Here is a 17,813-nt window from a genome sequence, read left to right on the forward strand (position 1 = left end):
GCAGCCGACAGTCGCCGAGTCGCGCGGGCAGCGGCTGGCGGGTCTGGACCTCTGCGCTGCGTGGCGGAGATTCACTCGTCTAGCGCAGACTGTCCCTCCAAAAATCCTACCGATTCCCGGCCGATCTCTCTTTAGTGGAATTTTACTAGGAGTTTCTCAGCAGGTCGTATCTAAGCGTATCCATGCGTCTCTCTGACCCCGTTGTTGAGGAGGTACTGAAAGCGCTGCCTCCAGGCAGCCGACAGTCGCCGAGTCGCGCGGGCAGCGGCTGGCGGGTCTTATCCAATAAATATTAAGCTTTGAGGTCAGTCTGTATTATTATAGATCAATGCCTTCCCATACTAAAAGAGACAGGCTCTCATAGGTGTTGTGATAACAATTCAGATCCAAATCCTAACTCCTTCACTCTATAACTGTTACCCTGATGATGTCATGATTTCTCTTTTATGTAGTGGGTGTCATTTGCCTCATAAATCTATTGTGAGGAAAAAAATGATATAGTATCTATAAATTCTTCAATATGGTGCCTGACACATGAAAACTGAGCAGCCAATATCAGTTAATATCATCTAAATATATTTGTGACTTTACTTTTAACTTTCTATAGTGCTTTCCTATGTGTTATTTCTCATTTTTTTATTCTTCTTATTGTAATCCTCATAAGGTGGTAGGATTTGATACAGTTGTACCCATTTTAAATATTTAACATTTGGGACACATAAAAGTTGAATGACTTGTCAGTAGATATTAAAGGCAGAGGACAAGGAATATCTTTACAACCTCATGCCTTTATAATCAGTATTTATTGTCATAAAGTTGTAGGAATCACCTAGGTAATGAAACCAAAAGTTGTCTTAGAACAGACAGAGCCATATTTAGTATGTCATAAAAGAACTATCTAAGAACTAACTGAAGCACACCACATTCTAAACTGCACTGTTATGGTAGCTTAGGAAACCCACATACTGGTTTCAGTTCCTCATTCCAAAGTATGGTTTTTCTGTTGAGTTAATGAAAAACAACCTCACGAGACTCTGATTCTATCTCTTAATTTGAGAATGGTTTACCAAAAGACCAGGGAGACTTTTATATGATAAATTCCGAATGATATTTTACCTAAGCTAACAATAAAACTCTGTGCTAGAGACATTGAACCACAAATACACTCCCATTTAATTCCTATTTATTCTCCAAGTCCTCGACCCCTTCTCTTCCCTTCCATCCCAGCAAACCCCAATTTCAGGCCAAACAATAATGAAGAAAAACATTGCTGACTATGTGTCATAATCACATCTGTCTTTGAAAACAGTGGATTCTATTCCCCAGATACTAGATTTAGCCTTGAATCATTTTAAATTATGAAGCTGATCTATTCAAAAGAAAGGTCATGTTATTATTGTAGCAGAGCATCTCCTCTTCATTCCCTCTTTACAAAATAAAGAAACAGCAGCTTCTCTGATCAAGCTGTAGCAAAACTGTCTGTGTAATTCTTCCTCTATGAATGATTGCAAGCTTTCCTCTAAGGCCTCTGTCGTCTGGTGTGACCAGTGTGCATAGGCTGCCAGAAATTTACTTGTTGGAGTTTACAATGTGGTTTAGAGGGGTTAGAAGCAGGAAACTGAGGGAAAGCAGGGGAGGAGATTGCTCTAAGTGAAGAAATGGTAAAAACAATGCTTGATGGATTTATAAGTTGAAATTTTTAATTTTTTGGATGGCTTTATAGTTGAATTTTTAATTTTTTTAAAAATTTTAAAACTAAAAATGTATCTAAGAGATGACAAAGTTCTAAACACCTTTGTGGAGTATGGGGTACCACTTCAATGTTCAAAGTCAGGCTCGGCAAACTTCTGTATGTCTTGTTCCCAGGCTGACAGACTTGATCTTCTGGGAAGACTCCAATGGCAGTAAGTCATCGCCACTGGTGCCCATGTCCAGCCCTACAGCTGAGCAAGGGAGTCATTCACCACTGTGACCTTCTGGGGGTTGACCTAATAGAACACTGTGTTCTGCAGAGAGGATAAAGCCTGAAGTACATGCACACCAAAACACTGGTGCCACCATAATATAAGTGTCTGAATTGAAATGGTGAGTCTGTATGTGTTACAGCCTTTTGTATGTGTATGGAGAGGGGTGTGGGAGAGAGGCATACGTATAACATTACTACTTCTATATTTCTATATAATTGACAATATTTAAGTGATGTTCCCGACTACGTCTAGAGTAGTGCATCTCACAAATTTTATAAGGTCTTGAAAAATTAAAATATTTTTAGGGAAGAAATGGAAACTAGGGAAAGACATACAATCAAGTACGTAAAATTAGCAGAACAAGAAAGTAGGCACGAAGTGAAGATGTAGTAAGGGGAGAGTCACTTTCAAACACTAGAGCACTGTCACTTGGCAAGAGAAAAGAGTGGCTATGTGTCACTTCAGGGCTCTGGAGGGGAACACTGGCAGGATCAACAGACAGGAACATAGGTCCTTAACATAGGATGGACTTTCCAGAAATTTAAGCAAAGTAGTCAGATGGGTCCACTCAAGTGTTCCACCAGTCTCCAGGTCAACTAACTGGACCATCTTGCCATGTGGCAGCCTAAGAATAATAATAACAACAGAGTAACACACTTACTCTGAAGCAGGCCCTGTGCAATTATTTTGCTTATCAGAAAGAGAAGCTCAGAGAGATCTTAATTCCTTCTGATGTAAAGCAGGAAGTTGGACGATAATTCCATTTTTGTGATAGAAAAGGATCAGTGGAATGGCAGGGAATTCAACAAGGCAAAATAATGTACCTCAGTTTTTTTGTTTTTTAAATTTTATTTAAACAGTGCTTTTATTAGTGCATTATAGTTATATATTATAGTTGGATTCATTTTGACATAAACATACATGCATGGAATTTAATTGCTTCATTCCAGTCCCTGGTGTCTTCTTTTTCCCTCCCCTCTTCTCTCTCCTTATTCCCTTTCCTCTACTCTAGTGGTCTTTTTTTCTATTTATTTATTGTTTCTTAAAATTGGTGTTTTATATATATATATATAAAACTCAAATTCACTTTGGTATATTTACACACATCCATAAAATGTAGTTTTGTCAAATTAATTCCCCATTTTCTCTCCTTCCCTGTCCTTCTTCTCCTCCCCCTCATTCCACTTCCTCTACACCACTGATCTCCCCTATATTTTTGTGGTATCTTCCACCTTCCTCTTTTCCCTTGTTTTGCTTTAGCTTCCACATATGAGAGAAAAATAATCAACCCTTGATCTTCTGAGTCTGGCTTATTTCACTTAGCTTGATGTTTTCCAGTTCCATCAACTTACTGGCAAATGCCATGATTTTATTCTTCTTTGTGGTTGAGTAAAACTCCATTGTGTGTATACACCACATTTTCATTATCCTTTGATTTGTTGCTGGGGCACCTGGCTATTGTGAATTGCTCCAAAATAAATGCTGATGTACTTGTATTACTGTAGTATGTTGATGTAGTCCTTCTTGAGAAAGCCAAGGAGTGGGATAGCTGGGTCATATGGTGGTTCTATTCTTATTCCTTTGTGGATTCCTTGTGGAATCCAGAGTAGTTGTACTAATTTTCAGACCCACCAACAATCTATTACTATACCTTTTTCTCCACATCCTCACCATCATTTATTATTTGTATTCTTGCTGATTGCCATTCTAAGTGGAGTGAGATCGAATCTCAGTGAAGCTTTGATTTGTGTTTCCCTGACTGCAAGAGATGTTGAACATTTTTTCATATATTACTTGGCCATTTGCATTTTATTCTTTTGAGAAATGTCTGTCTAGTTCTTTTACCCATTTATTGATTGGGTTATTTGACCTTTTGGTGTTAAGTGTTTTGAGTTCTTTATATATTCTGGATATTAATCCCCTATCAGAGGAGTAGCTAGAAAAGATTTTCTTCCTCTTGGGTTGTTTTAAATCATCTTTTCCTTTAAATAAAACGTGGTGGGTGCATATACATGCAATGGAATATTGTTCAGACATAAAAATAATAAAGTTTTGTTACAGCCTTCAGAACAGATAGATCTTTAAGGCATTATTTTAAGTGTAGAAGGCAAACACAAAAAAATAGATATTGTATTATTCCACTTATATGAAATATCTAGAATAGATAGATTCATAAAGCTAGAAACTAGATTAAAGATTACCATGGTAAGGAGAAAGGGGAGTTACAGCATAATAGGTACAGAGTTTCTGTCTGTGATGATGAAAATATTCTGTTAGTAGTGTTGGTTACACAACATTGTAAATGTATTAATATCACTGAATTGTATGATTAAAATGGCAAAATTTATGTTATGCATATTTTATAACAATAAAAATTTAATTTTTGAAAAAAATATATTTCCCTCTAAAATATTACATCATTCATACTATACTCAGGGGAAAACTTGGTTTAAATTGTGAAATTACTAAAAAGAAGAAGCAGGGGACTAAACATTAAGTCCTGGGCCCAACTCCTGTTTGGAGTCATTTTCAGAAGGGTCTAATTGGGATAAAATATTTGACCTTCAAGCCAACAGTAATTTCAAAGAGTCACACCACTCTTAGGAATAGTCAAGAGGAGCCCATCTCTTGGGCTGCTTGCTTTAGTGTAACCCTGCCCAACAGAACATTCTATGTGAAGGAAATATTCTACAACTGCCCAGCAACCATTAGCCACACGTAACTGTTGCATAACTGAAATATGATCAATGTGATTGGAGAACTAAGTTTTAAATTTTGTTTAATTTTAACTAATTAAAATCTAAATAGCCACATTCAGCTAGTGACTACTGTATTTGGCCAGCATAATTTTAGAGAGTTCCATTCTGGCCTTTTCTATGTCCCTCCCCATTCCCAAAAAGTGAGTAAGTAGGAAGGGCCAGGGGGTCTTCACTGGTCCTCTCCCTCTAGGATCCTCAAATGGTAAGAGCTGGTCCAGTCAGGGACAGGTGGGTACCAGATCCATAGAAAATGACTATCTGAGTCATTAAGAGAATTTGGAATTAGGGTCATATATTAGGAAAAAGAGGTATATAGGAAACTAGTAAGAGTTGACTTTCATCCTACAGGTTCAGGTATGAAAACTAGAATAAGGGTTGTAGAGCCCCAACAGTGAAGATAAGAAATAGAAGCCTGATTGAAGTTTTGTGCTCATGGAGTCACCTTGGATATTTCTCCCTGAAGATTCTGGAAGGAAGAGATTCTTTCTGAGCCCTGTGAAGAAGGCATGCATTCGGCTGGAGGATGGGTCCCTCCTGGCTCCAGAAGTCTGTCTGTTGGGCATGCCATAATCCTCAATAGCAGAGTTGTATTACAATAGATTTGAAAAAGGTGGTCAAGTTTAACTAGTCCTGCAATGATTTGGTCCAAATAAAATTCTATGGCTTCTAAATTTCCACACCTTTTATGCACTTCTGCTTTTCTTTAAATATAGCCTTCTCTCTAAGGAGCTCACATTTGTTCTAAGTAAAGAAGCAAAGGCATAGGTCAAAAGTGGGGAAACTAGTTTTGGATGAATCAAAGCCCCAGTGATTTGGAGGATGAAAAGGGATGAACTGATTGTGCTCTTATTGCTGATATTTTCTGTGAAAATTTTCTTTTTTTTAAAAATTTACTCTACTTTGGCAATTACTTGATTGGCTCAGAAAAATTACACCTTTAATTTCCCATTGGAGATATTTGCAACAATGAAGACAAGAATTTGCTTTCTAAAGCCAGGCAGCTGTCTGTGCAGTAATGTGATTAGAAAACCACTAAGAAGCCAAACTAGATGCTATTGTTATTAGTACTGCAGATAGCGGGTGAGAAAAGGCCACACTTTCCCATTCCTTGCCTTCCCAGGGAATTGGATGGAAAAGGTGGGTTTCTCTAAGCATATGACTGGCCTTCATGAGACTACAAGGTGATCACATGAGTATTGTGAAAATATCATGGGATGTTAAGAGATAGAACTGCAGATACTTAAGCTAGCACAGTTTGAGTGCCATTCCATCCCAGACACTTCTTAAGTGTTCTAGTCTATTCTACCCATTACAAATCAATCAATCAATCAAGGCTCAGGGAGGGTCAGTCATTTGCCAAAGGATGCAGAGCTTGTGGGTAATAGGATTAAGATGTGAACTTAATTCTGTTTGGTGCCAAAAGTCATGAATAAGGTGCTTCTTGTCTTTCTATTCTTTGACTTGTTTCCTCAGGCCCTTGAGTTCCCAATTCTTTCATAAATCCACACTCCATCAAGACTTGCCCTAGTATTTTCTTCTCGAGGCTCTCTACTGAGCTCACAGGCTCCCATATTCCTTAACTTACCTGTCTCTTTCACCTCTTCCTTAAATATGACTTAGTATGACTTATTTTTTTGTTATCTTACTGGTCTTACTTTCACTAATTTGTGTGAGGGGATTAATATACCACTAATCACAGCAACATTTGTATTTTGAAAGAGGTTATCGATGGACAGTATGACTATGATCCAAAGGAATGCATCTCTAATATGGAAAAGCTCAGGCATCTAGACAGTCTGATGGAGAAATGATATTGGTCCATCTCAGCGCTCTATGAGTTTGATGAAAGTGTTGCTTCTGGGGAACAAATTTCATACCTCACATACTCTAGAGACCAAATGGTGTTTAATCTTTTTTCCATTATTGCTCCCCGAAGGATGTTTTTTCCCTGATCACTCCTCCTCATCATAAACTGTGATGTATTTACAAGCTAAATGTAATCTGTGCCTTACATATAAAAGAAATAAGAATCTCTAGGCTCACAAAGAACCAAATTTTTCCCCATGGGGGGCTATTTTTCTATGGTTGAAAATGCTTGTTAAAGACTGTGGTTGAGAGATAGTATAGTCCAATGTTAAAAAAAAATTCCACCTCCACTAGTTCCTGGCTATAGAGCTTACACAAATTCTTTAATCCCTCTGTGCTTCAGTTCTCCAGATGCAAAATGGGCATCATAATAGTCCTTTGTTTGAGAGGGGTTTGCTTTGGGCATTAGGTTAGTTCAATACCTATGAAGCACTTAGGACAAATCTGGAGGTAGTGTTGAAATTAAGTATTGTATATTATATTTCTTGTCTAGATGCATATAGAAAGTAATATTATTTCCTCAGCACACTGGAATAAATTGGATAGAATCTGATTTGGGAATGTCTATGGAGGACTGGTTGAAAAAATTAGTTTTGTATTATATAGTTACTATATAAAAATTGCAGAGAGCAACAGAACTTTAAATTCATATATAATTTTCAAAGAAAATAATTTCAAAAAATGTAATGAGAAACTTGATATTATTTATTAATCATGGACAGAAATCTTTGTACAAATGGGAGGTGGTGTATAGTCCAGGAGAGATACTTAAGGGCTAGATTATCACACCAGGCCTCTTACCCTCAATTTACAGCAGAGAGGGAACAAAATAACAATTAGGAACTCTGGAATTTTTTAGAGGGAGTCATTCAAATCATGCCTAAAAATAATTTCCTTTATCATAACTTTCTAAACAGTGGGTTTAAAGAACATTTTTTAGCATTATGAAGATTTATAACTTCTCATATCTGCTGACCCATTTGTACCTTGCTTTTAGCATGTACAGGCGTCCCAGGACCTAGTGGCTGGGGAGCTCTGCCATAGACCACCGCTTCCACTAAATGCCAAGTCTGTCCAAGAACAAACTTGGGTGAGATGATGCTTCCTAATAGAAGTCCATATCAAAAGTATATTACTAAAATATTTGTTCCCAAAAGGAGTACCCTAACTGGGCTTCTTAAAGGGGAACCATTTCAGTCCATTGTAAGCAGACACCACATGCTGCACAAATGGGAAGGACAAGAGGGTGACTTGAGTAGCTACCCCTAAGAACAGGATTGGGGAGGACATTAGCCAAGGACCAATATACAGGGATGCTGATGGCCGGGATCTGACTGGATGAAACTGAAGGCCCATTTGTGTCTCTGAAACTTGAATCTGAGCTGGTTTCCTTCACCCAGCTCAAGCACAGAATTACACTGAGCTCATTTATTGTACCCTTCTCACTACATGGTATGAGGAGTGCCAGTAGATATTTAAAAATATGGAATTAAATCTCCTCTCACCTCCATTTGAATAATTCTATGCTTTTTATTATTGTTTCCCAGCAGTGAACTCAGGCAAGAACTGCATGTCCTAGCCAAGCCTAATGATTGTTTTATAAATATTTATAAATCAGATGCTATCTTTTCTTTCTCCTCTGTCCCTGCCTATACATTATTTGAAGGCCCATTCTTCCCTTCCTAGCAGCTCTTTGACATTTTGCTGGGCTGGGAGGGTATTCAGAGTTTGACATTTTTCTTTGATTTGCTTGCCTGTACTTTGGGAGTCTTTGTTAAGAAGCTTCATTCTGAAGTATTTAAAGTTGGCTTCCTGAGGCTACCTCCTTGCTCACATGTATTGAAATCAAACCAAAATCTCCTTGTGGATATTTATGTTCTTTTGCAGAAGAGAGAACCTATTTAGTAAATTCATTTATCAACAGAAGAAATTTCACTGTGGTTGGAATAATGTCTTTGCCAATTATTTTAAAAAAAAAGTCAGAAAAGAGGAAGAGGTGAAAAAAGGAGGAAATAGCTGGAATGGAAAAGTCAAGAACTAAAACTGATAACCATTTCTACATATCAGGTCTTGTTCCTGGAAAGCCTGTTTGTCCATTTTCTGGCAAAGAATGACACTCCATCTATGGTATTTGGAAGTATGCCCCAGTGGCCACAGCTTTTAGAAAGTGGTGCCAGACTAATTAGATTAAATTAACTGTGCCAGAAATATCGTATTGGATCAATCTCATTTTTTATTCTAAACATGGAATCACTACGGAAACTAATTGCTAAATAAATATAGGTCTGGTGTCTGGCATCAGCAGGGTCTCCTGATTTTCATTGATTGTGATGAGATAATGTCCCAGCAGGGGGCGGTCACTGTGAGATTGACAGGTCCTTCAGAGTGGTCATCACCTTCACCAGAATTTGCTTCCTATTCTCAGGTGTACCTGAAGCCAGGGTTGGTATATTAAGATCTTCCAGGAAGCTAATCTTGAAGGCCAAGAGTGATTTGCTTGCCCAGGCTGCTTCACTAGGAGAATTGTTAGGGAACAGACACATAATCTTCAAAGTAGTAACATTTTCACCATGACTATCAAAAAAAGAGCACCAACAGCCAAGAGCAAGAGTATGCCAAGTTTTTACTTTGATCCAGAACAAGCTTCACTCAACCTACTCATCTCTCCTTTCATTTTAAAATGATGCTGGGGAAACATTTAGTGTAGATAAAAATATTTGGGACAATTCTTTGGGATAGGTGATATTATTCTCAATTCTATGAGAGATGAGGAAACTGGGAATAAAAAAACTAAGTAAACTGCCCAAATTCAAGGGGTGGCACAGACTAGATGAACCTGAGACCATCTGACTCCACAGTTGGTACTCTGAAGGCCTACAGGAAGTATCCCACATAATAAGGAATTTGATCTTGGGGTGCAGGAGAAAGTCTTGCCTTTTACCAGCCCCCATTTTCACGTCTGATAAAGATGAACACTTAGAGGTATTTCTTGAATTTTTTGTGGTCCTGTAATGTACTTCAAGATGGGATTCTGTGCTCTCCAGAAATCTCCAATAAAGACCCAGGCAAGTATAAGTCCTTAGAGTAATTTTTGGAGAAAGAGACAAGCCTATCTCCTGGAGTTATCTGAGCAGTCTCCATGAACTGAGTCCTGGATTTTGAAGCAGTGTGAGAAGCTGCCTCACATGCTAATCCAGAGTGAAGAATCACATCTGGAGATAAGCCAGTCCTCTACGTGCTGAAAATTTAGGGGAAGAGGCTTGGTGTCATATGCACGAGACCATATAGAAGGATGCTGCCAGCAAGCTACCAACCCACAAGCCACAAACCCAGCAAAGTCCCCAAATGCAGTAGAGCCCAGCCTCTGTGGGAAGGCACAGGAAACAGGGCATGAGAATTTATTTATCAATTTTTAAAATCTGGGTACATTAAAATAGTGGAGGGCTTCACCAAATTAGGTCTAGCTGACCACTTCCATCTGGGCTAAGTGGTATGGTGATCAGCAGAGGTTTTCACACTTTTACATTTTTAAATAGTAAAATTATTTTCAAAAAATAACTTCCAGGAGATATCCATTCTATTAAAGGGTTAAAGTTAGAATTTCTCAAATTGTAGGAAACAGATTACCACATTATCACCTACTCTGTTTAGGGTGTCTCTGAGATAGGTTCAGAACCCCCTGGGATTTGTGAAACTATCATCTGCTGTATTTTTGAGAAACTCTCTGTTTACTGATAACTTTAAGTAAATTTTAAAGGCAAATTTTACAGCAACTTTCAGTTTAATCAAATTAATATATTGCCCTAATGATCATTTAATGTAAATTGGTAAGTTACAAGTTAATGAAGTTTGGCTTACTTTATCTATTTCAAATATCACAGAAATTAAAAATAAAACTGTGTATAATAGAATGTTTCAAATATACACAGAATAGATAGACTATGTAATGAAACTCTATGGTTTAATCATCGAGTTTCAATGGTTATCAACATTTTGCCAGTCTTTTAATCTACCTAAACCTCTATTTTTTTTCTACAGTATTTTAAAGAAAACTCTGGCATATATTTCTGAGTGAAACATATCAGCATTCATTTCTGAATAACAAGACCTTTAAAAAATCACATACTGTGATGATACCTAACAAAATCAATAGTATCTGTTTAATACAGTTGTAGCATTTAATGTGGGAATTTTAACCCAATTTGTATTTCTCCAATTGTATCTTTAATAACATAGTTTTTGATGGATATTAGTAGTTGTAGACAAAGAGTTTCATGGACAAATTATTTTGGGGAACTCCTGGTTTAAATACAGTTAAATAATCCACCTTCAAGATTCCTTAAACTTTTAATATGCTCATTTCCATGTTACTTTCAAAGAGGAAAATAGTAGTATATGTAGAAGTTTTGAAATTCACTTAACAACTACTGACACATTTTTTATTTTTCATGGCGTACAAAACAGAATAAGTGTTCCTCAAAATATATTGGAATAGAAAGCTGGTTGAGGTCCCTGGACTGTAAGTTCCTTAAAGGGCCTTGGTGTTTGTATTCCACAGAAAGTCAAGGACCAGCTTTCCTCTCAGTGGAAATGAATGTAGATGTTAGGTGGACACTGATTATCATGATAGCAGATAATGAGGATGTTGCTGGGGAAAGGGGTTTCCAGTCTTATTGAAACCAGCCTAAGCTCCCAAATTACTAATCACCTGTCATTGTATCAGTGCTCTTTACTTACAGATGTTATTTGCTTGTAGAAGTTAAAGATATATACAATGACTACACACTCTCATCCATTGACCCTTGAGTTATCAACTCCTAGTAAGGGGGAGATGTTTTGATTTGGATAGGAGGTGTCCCTTAAAAGCTCCTGTGTGAGACAATGCAAAATAGTTTAGAGGAGAAATGACTGGGCTATGAAAGTCTTAGTCCAATCAGTGAACCAATTCCCCTGATGGTGTGTAGAGTGTGGCTGGAGGAGGTGAGTCCCTTGGGGTGTGCCTTTGGAGTATATATTTGGGTCTGGGAAGTGGATTGTCTCTCTGTTTTCTGATCATCATATGATCTTCTTCCCTCTGCCACACTCTTCCTTCATGATGTTCTGTCTCACCTCCAGCTCTGGGGAATGCAGGTAAACTTTTGTGAACTGAGACCTTTGAAACTGTGAGCCCCCAAATAAACTTTTTTCCCCTGTAAAATAGTTCTTGTCAGATCTTTTAGTCCCAGCAGAAAAAAAAAAAAAGAAAAAACGTGACTAACACAGAGTGCTACAGACCAGCTAGATCTGGTCCATCCCCATGCTGTGTTGATATTACAGACAAACCTTGGGCTCGTTATAATCTCATTATAATGGCATATCATGATAGATTGGACCATCTTCTTTTTCAAATTAGGAAAGAGAAGGTAGAGCACCCTGATCCCTGCAAATTTCCTCTCTATTCAGTGAGAAAGTCTGATGACAGTATGCATATCACACCCCTTCATAAGCCAGTCATTGTAAAAATCCTGACCCCAGACCTGCTCAGAGAAAAGGTTCCTTTTGAGTAGAAACTCTCCTTCTTTATCCATTGGCCATCGAGTAAAATTTCCTGCCTGTTCCTGTGACTGTTTGGTAATCTGAGAATAGTGTAATAGTAATAGCAAAGAAATTGCAGATTCTGTAACATAACTCAGGAGAAAAGAAAAATGCTGTTTTAACCAGTCAAGAACCACATGATATGGTGTCACATTACACGTAATGGCTAAAGTTGAACAGCTTTCCAAAGGGCAGATCCACATGGTCCTGCAGTGCTCTTCTTTCCAAAAGGCAGGCGATGAGGATGATGCAGCTTGGGCAGGGCCTGGAAAGATGCGTAGGATACAGGATGACACCCAGAATATGACTGAATAACATGAATTTAGAACACCATGTGTGTTCAGGGAACAATGAGGAATCAGCCAGGTAAGGGTCTGGTGGGAAATGAGGTCTGATACCAGGTGGTGGCATGGTGTTAACCTATTGGAGAGCAGGGATTATACGGTTTTTTGTTTTGTTTTAAACTTTTACAGTGCTGGGGATTGAACCCATGGCCTTGCACATGCTAGGCAAGGGCTCTACCACTGTACCCCTGAGCCACATCACCAGCTCTGGGATGATATGTTTTATGAAAACCTACAAATAAATACCTCAAATGAAGCATACTCAAATAAACAAATGTTTATATGCTGAAATTGAATGGAGTGAGCCATGACTCTTAGGATAAATTCACTGAACAAAGAAAATGATCCATCAGCTATTACAAAAAGTCCCTAGGAGAATAGGCCAAAAAAAATTAAGAAGAAAAAAAAGGAACAAAAATGCAGATGTTTTGGGTATACCAGTTACCAAAACACAGGGCTCTGTAGTGAGGATAAAGGCTGGAAAAGCTGGAGGTGGGGTTGAGTTAGTAAAACAAGGATCTAAGGACATTGGGACTGTAGGCCAGTCCTAAATTTAATACCCAGAACTCCCCACCCCCACCCGGCCACACACACGGGATAAAACATCTTCCTTGAGTAGAAAACAAAAGTCCTATTTTAAAAGGAGTTTTGGGTTTTATAATTGGCACTGGTGTTAAATAATGTGCGTCATCTGGATCCTTGCTATTCAAAGATGGCTCATGAGCTGGTACAAATCCTTGAGCTAGTCAGCAATGAGATATATATTCGAACTGGAAAGCCATGTGGCAAGACCAGACATCCAAGCAAATGAGTATTTCAAGCAATTAATTTTTATTTTGTTTTACAAATATTAGTTTAAAGGATGTTTAAAAAACAGTAGTGCTTCATTGTAGACCCTTTGAGAAGCAGAATCTGTAAGATTCTTGAAAATGCCCTTAGGAAGATGTCTTCTCAGCCAGTTTTTGATTATGCATTAAAACAAGTGACTTTTCTTTGTTGGCAAATGAGGTGGCTTTAATTTATAACCCATCTTACCAGAAGGTTATGTAGCTAGTCTATCTCCTCACCCTCTTGAACACTCCACATCCTAAGCTAAGCAGGGTCAGGCCTGGCGAACACTAGGAAGGGAGAAGATTATGCATCTAATCCTTGGAGATCATACCTGGTGTGGGTTATTGCTCTCACTTAGAGAAACTTAAAGAACTGGATTCAGTTCTGCCCATTCCTTCCCATTGAGAATAACAGAATGAATTATCGATTATGGACACATTATCCTTTCACTCTATCCTTTCTTCCCTTTTCAGTCCCTTTCTCTTTTTATTGATCATACACATTTGGTTTTTTTGAACTATACAACCTGACTCCATTGTATAGGACCCTTGTTCACACATAAAATTTTAGTCACTTCTAATGTTTTCTCTTTCCACTTGTTCATCTTAACTGACAACAGAAATAGCCAGTGACTGTGATATTATTCCTTTTTACAGAGGATGATACAGATATGCAGAAGGGATTTGAAACCTGCTCTGTTCACATGGCTGGAACTCACATCCTCTCATCACCTGATGCATAGTCTTGACCTTGGAGGACAGTGGGAGTTGGCTGGGTACTCAGTGTTTCCAAAGTGCTTTTTAAATGTACATGAAGCTGTGCGTGAAAAGAGTCAGCATGGAATCTGCTAGAAGGTAAGTGCTCAATAAATGTTGGTTTCCTTTCCTTAAGAAATGCCAGATGGTAGCCTGGATTGAAAGAAAGACATTGTGCCTTTGAGCAAGATTTTGACCTCTGCTCTTTAAAACCATAGAATTTCAAGACTGACATTACACAAATTATTTAAATCAACCTTTCCAAAAGTGTTTCTAACTCATGTTAATTAGGTCCAAATCTCTGCCACTTACTGTTTGACCCCTTCAACTATTTAAACTCTATGAGCCCTAGAGTTTTTTCATCTAATAAAAGAGGCTGATACAATTTACTTTACAAAGAGGATGTGAGCTTTAAGGATAATAGGCCTAGCACATAACAGACAGTTAGTTGGTGCCCTTTGTTGACTACATAATTTTGCCTTGACTTTAGTGTAGAGCAATCAAATCAATGCTTACAGAGAGAGTACCCCTTGTGTGGAATAGATCTGCTACCCTGACTACTTGTTCTTTACTTCAAAAGTCAGCCAATTAAGTCCAAGTACCAACAATATGCAGTCATGTGTGCAAATACAAAGTGTCTATATGCATTTGCTTAAAAAATATGTATCCTTCCAAGTTTCCCTTATACAGCACAACATTCAAGGCCTGTAGGGATGATTTATTAGAGTCTGGCAGCCCTGTTCTGTCGAAGCCGAGCACGCTGGAGGAAGATTAAGAGAGAAGACAGAACCATTTGACAGTATAATTACACACACAACTTTTAATGTTATTGTGTATGTATCAAAGATACTGTATCAAAATTTAAAGGGATAAATATTTTAAATTTAGAAAATGAGAACACTTTCTGTTGTGGAAAAGAAAAAAAGGGGGAATTTAATAATATGCCATTCAAGCTTGCTTTAAGTAATTATATTATTTCAGATCTACAAGATAAACAGGCCACACCACAGAACAGGGCATGGGCTATAATTTAATAAACACATGTCCCACAAGAGTGATGAGGAATCCGGCACAAGGGCTGCAATTGGATGCATACATGAGCTGGGGGTGTAACTTCATTTGTAAAATGAATCACAATCTAAACTTGGACTTGGTTGACTTATTGAAATCACACTTTCACACAAAATGTTTTTCCTATAGGGGCACTTTCCCCAGCTTATTTTTAGTTGAGTTCTTGTGAACAAAGCACTTCAGTGCGCACCAAGGGCCATTTAAGGACACTTTTTAGGATATTTCCATATTCAACTCTCTTTGACCCATTTTCAAAATTTCTCCCACCCCACTGATGCCCCTCTCCCATTCCCTTCAAATTTACTATAGAAAACAGATATCCTGGAAGTCTTCAAAATTTATGTCCAGTGGATTGTGTAAGTACTTTTAAAACCCCACACAAGAGGTTGCAGGGTGTTGTGGAAAGATACAGAATCAGGCTAATAGGAAAGTAGGGTTCTAACTCTGGCCCTGCCTTTAATAGTCTGGGGGCCTTGGGCTGTTCCTTCATTGGTCTGGTCTCAATTTGGCCATCCATACAGAGTTGAATGAATCAGGGAAGCTTAAACTAAGAAACTTATCTATACCAATCAACAATGCAGATTTTCTGTATTGATTCAGTCAATGACATCCATAGTTCCAATTCTTTCTCCAGTGCCACAACTTGTTAACTGTGTGTGTGATCATTGGATAATTCATCAGTCTTTTGTAATATCAGTTTCCAAATCTACGGAATAAGCAAATAATATTATTTTTTTCCTTTAAGTGCTATAATGATTAAACACAATTATCTAAAAAATGCTATGATGATTAGACACACAGTGTTATCTATTATTTGGCCTCGAGATAGAGTTTTGATTCATTTTCTTAGAAGGGAATAAATGTTGGGAGTTACTCATTGGGAATTGTTTCCAGTGCTCACTGTTCAGATCTTACCCAGACTTTTTTTCTTAGGGGAAGCCAGGCAAAGAAGTCTATCCCAGCAGAAGGCCACCATATAATAGTGTCACCTCAGCTTCTGGGGTCAGAGTTCACAGTTATCTCATGTTGGAGATCATCTAGCTTTCTTTTTGTTTGTATTTTTCAATCCCAGATTCAAATGATGAATGTCTTAAGACTGAAGTCAAGCTAAATTAAACCTATGTGGTGTTCTAGCATAATGATTTCAAAAACAAGCTCTGGGTGTAATTTTTGTCCCTGCTGACATCTGCTTGTGTGTATCTTCAGACAATTTACTTCTCTCCTCCTCAATCTCTCCATCTGTAAAATGAAAATTAGAAAAGCACCTGTATCACAGGGTTGATTGGCAAAATAAATGAATTATTACTTAAGACAGTGCTAGCGCACGGTAAGCACTATATATTTCAAAGCTACTTTATCTGATTATTAGATTTTCTAAGACAGAGGAGTCACATAAGAATGAGGTCCAGTTGAACAAACCACTTGTTCAAGATCATACAGGTGATAGGCCAGGGTGACCAGGTTTAGGTTAAAGAAGAATGGTATTTAGATATGCACTAGCTGTGAAAAGGACACACCACAAGTTCTACATATAAAACAGAAGGGAGGAAGTATTGATAGAACAAAAAATTTAATTAGTGTTTTCCAAAGTGTTTAGCATATGTGCATCATAGTCATGAATTACTTTTCTTTTTTAAAAAAATTTTTTATTTGTTCATTACTTATAGATGATAGTAAAATATATTTGACATATCATACATACATAGAGTTTATCTTCCCATTTTTGTGGTTGTACAGGATGTGGAATTACACTGGTAACTTAATGAATTACCTTTCTTAATCCTCATAGCAAGCCCTCATGGACTATCTCCCCAGTCTTGTTATTGGTGAGTAACTTAAGCCCCAGGGATATTAAATAACTTGCCCAAATTTACAAAGCTAGTAAATGGTGGAGCTAGGATTTGAACCTGAACTTTCTTTTCTTTTAATTTTAAAAATTTGTTCTTTTAGATATACATGAAAGTAGAGTGTATTTTGACATCATACATATATGGAATACAACTTTTTATTGCTGTCGTTGCACATGATGTGGAGATACACTGGTTGTGTATTCATATATGAACATAGGAAAGTTATGCCTGATTCATTCAACTGTCTTTTCTATTCTCATCCTCCTTCCCTTCCCTTCATTCCCCATTGTCTAATCCAATAAAATTCTATTCTCCATTCCCTCCCTTATTGTGTGTTAGCATTCATATATCAGAGAGAACATTCAGCCTTTGGTTTTTTAGGATTGGCTTATTTCGCTTAGCATGATAGTTTCCAGTTTTATCCATTTACCAACACATGTCATAATTTCAATCTTCTTTGTGACTGAGTAATATTTCTTTGTGTTTTATACCATACCTTCTTTTATCCATTCATCTGTTGAAGGGCATATAGATTGGTTCCATAGCTTAGCTATTGTAAGTTGAGCTGCTATAAACATTGATGGCCATGTCACTATTCTATGCTGATTTTAAGTTCTTTGAGTATATAGTGAAGAGTGGGATAACTGGGTCAAATGGTGGTTCCATGGTCAAATGGTTTGCAGTTGTTGGACTGGAATCTGAAGAGTTGGAGGGGTGCATCTGGGATATTTATTTATTTATTTATTGGGTTAACAGTTCACACAAATTCTTAAGGGTGTTGGAAGCTTGATAATTT

This window comes from Marmota marmota, unplaced genomic scaffold (genome assembly GCF_001458135.2).
Source record: "Marmota marmota marmota unplaced genomic scaffold, marMar, whole genome shotgun sequence".
NCBI classification, from domain to species: domain Eukaryota; kingdom Metazoa; phylum Chordata; class Mammalia; order Rodentia; family Sciuridae; genus Marmota; species Marmota marmota.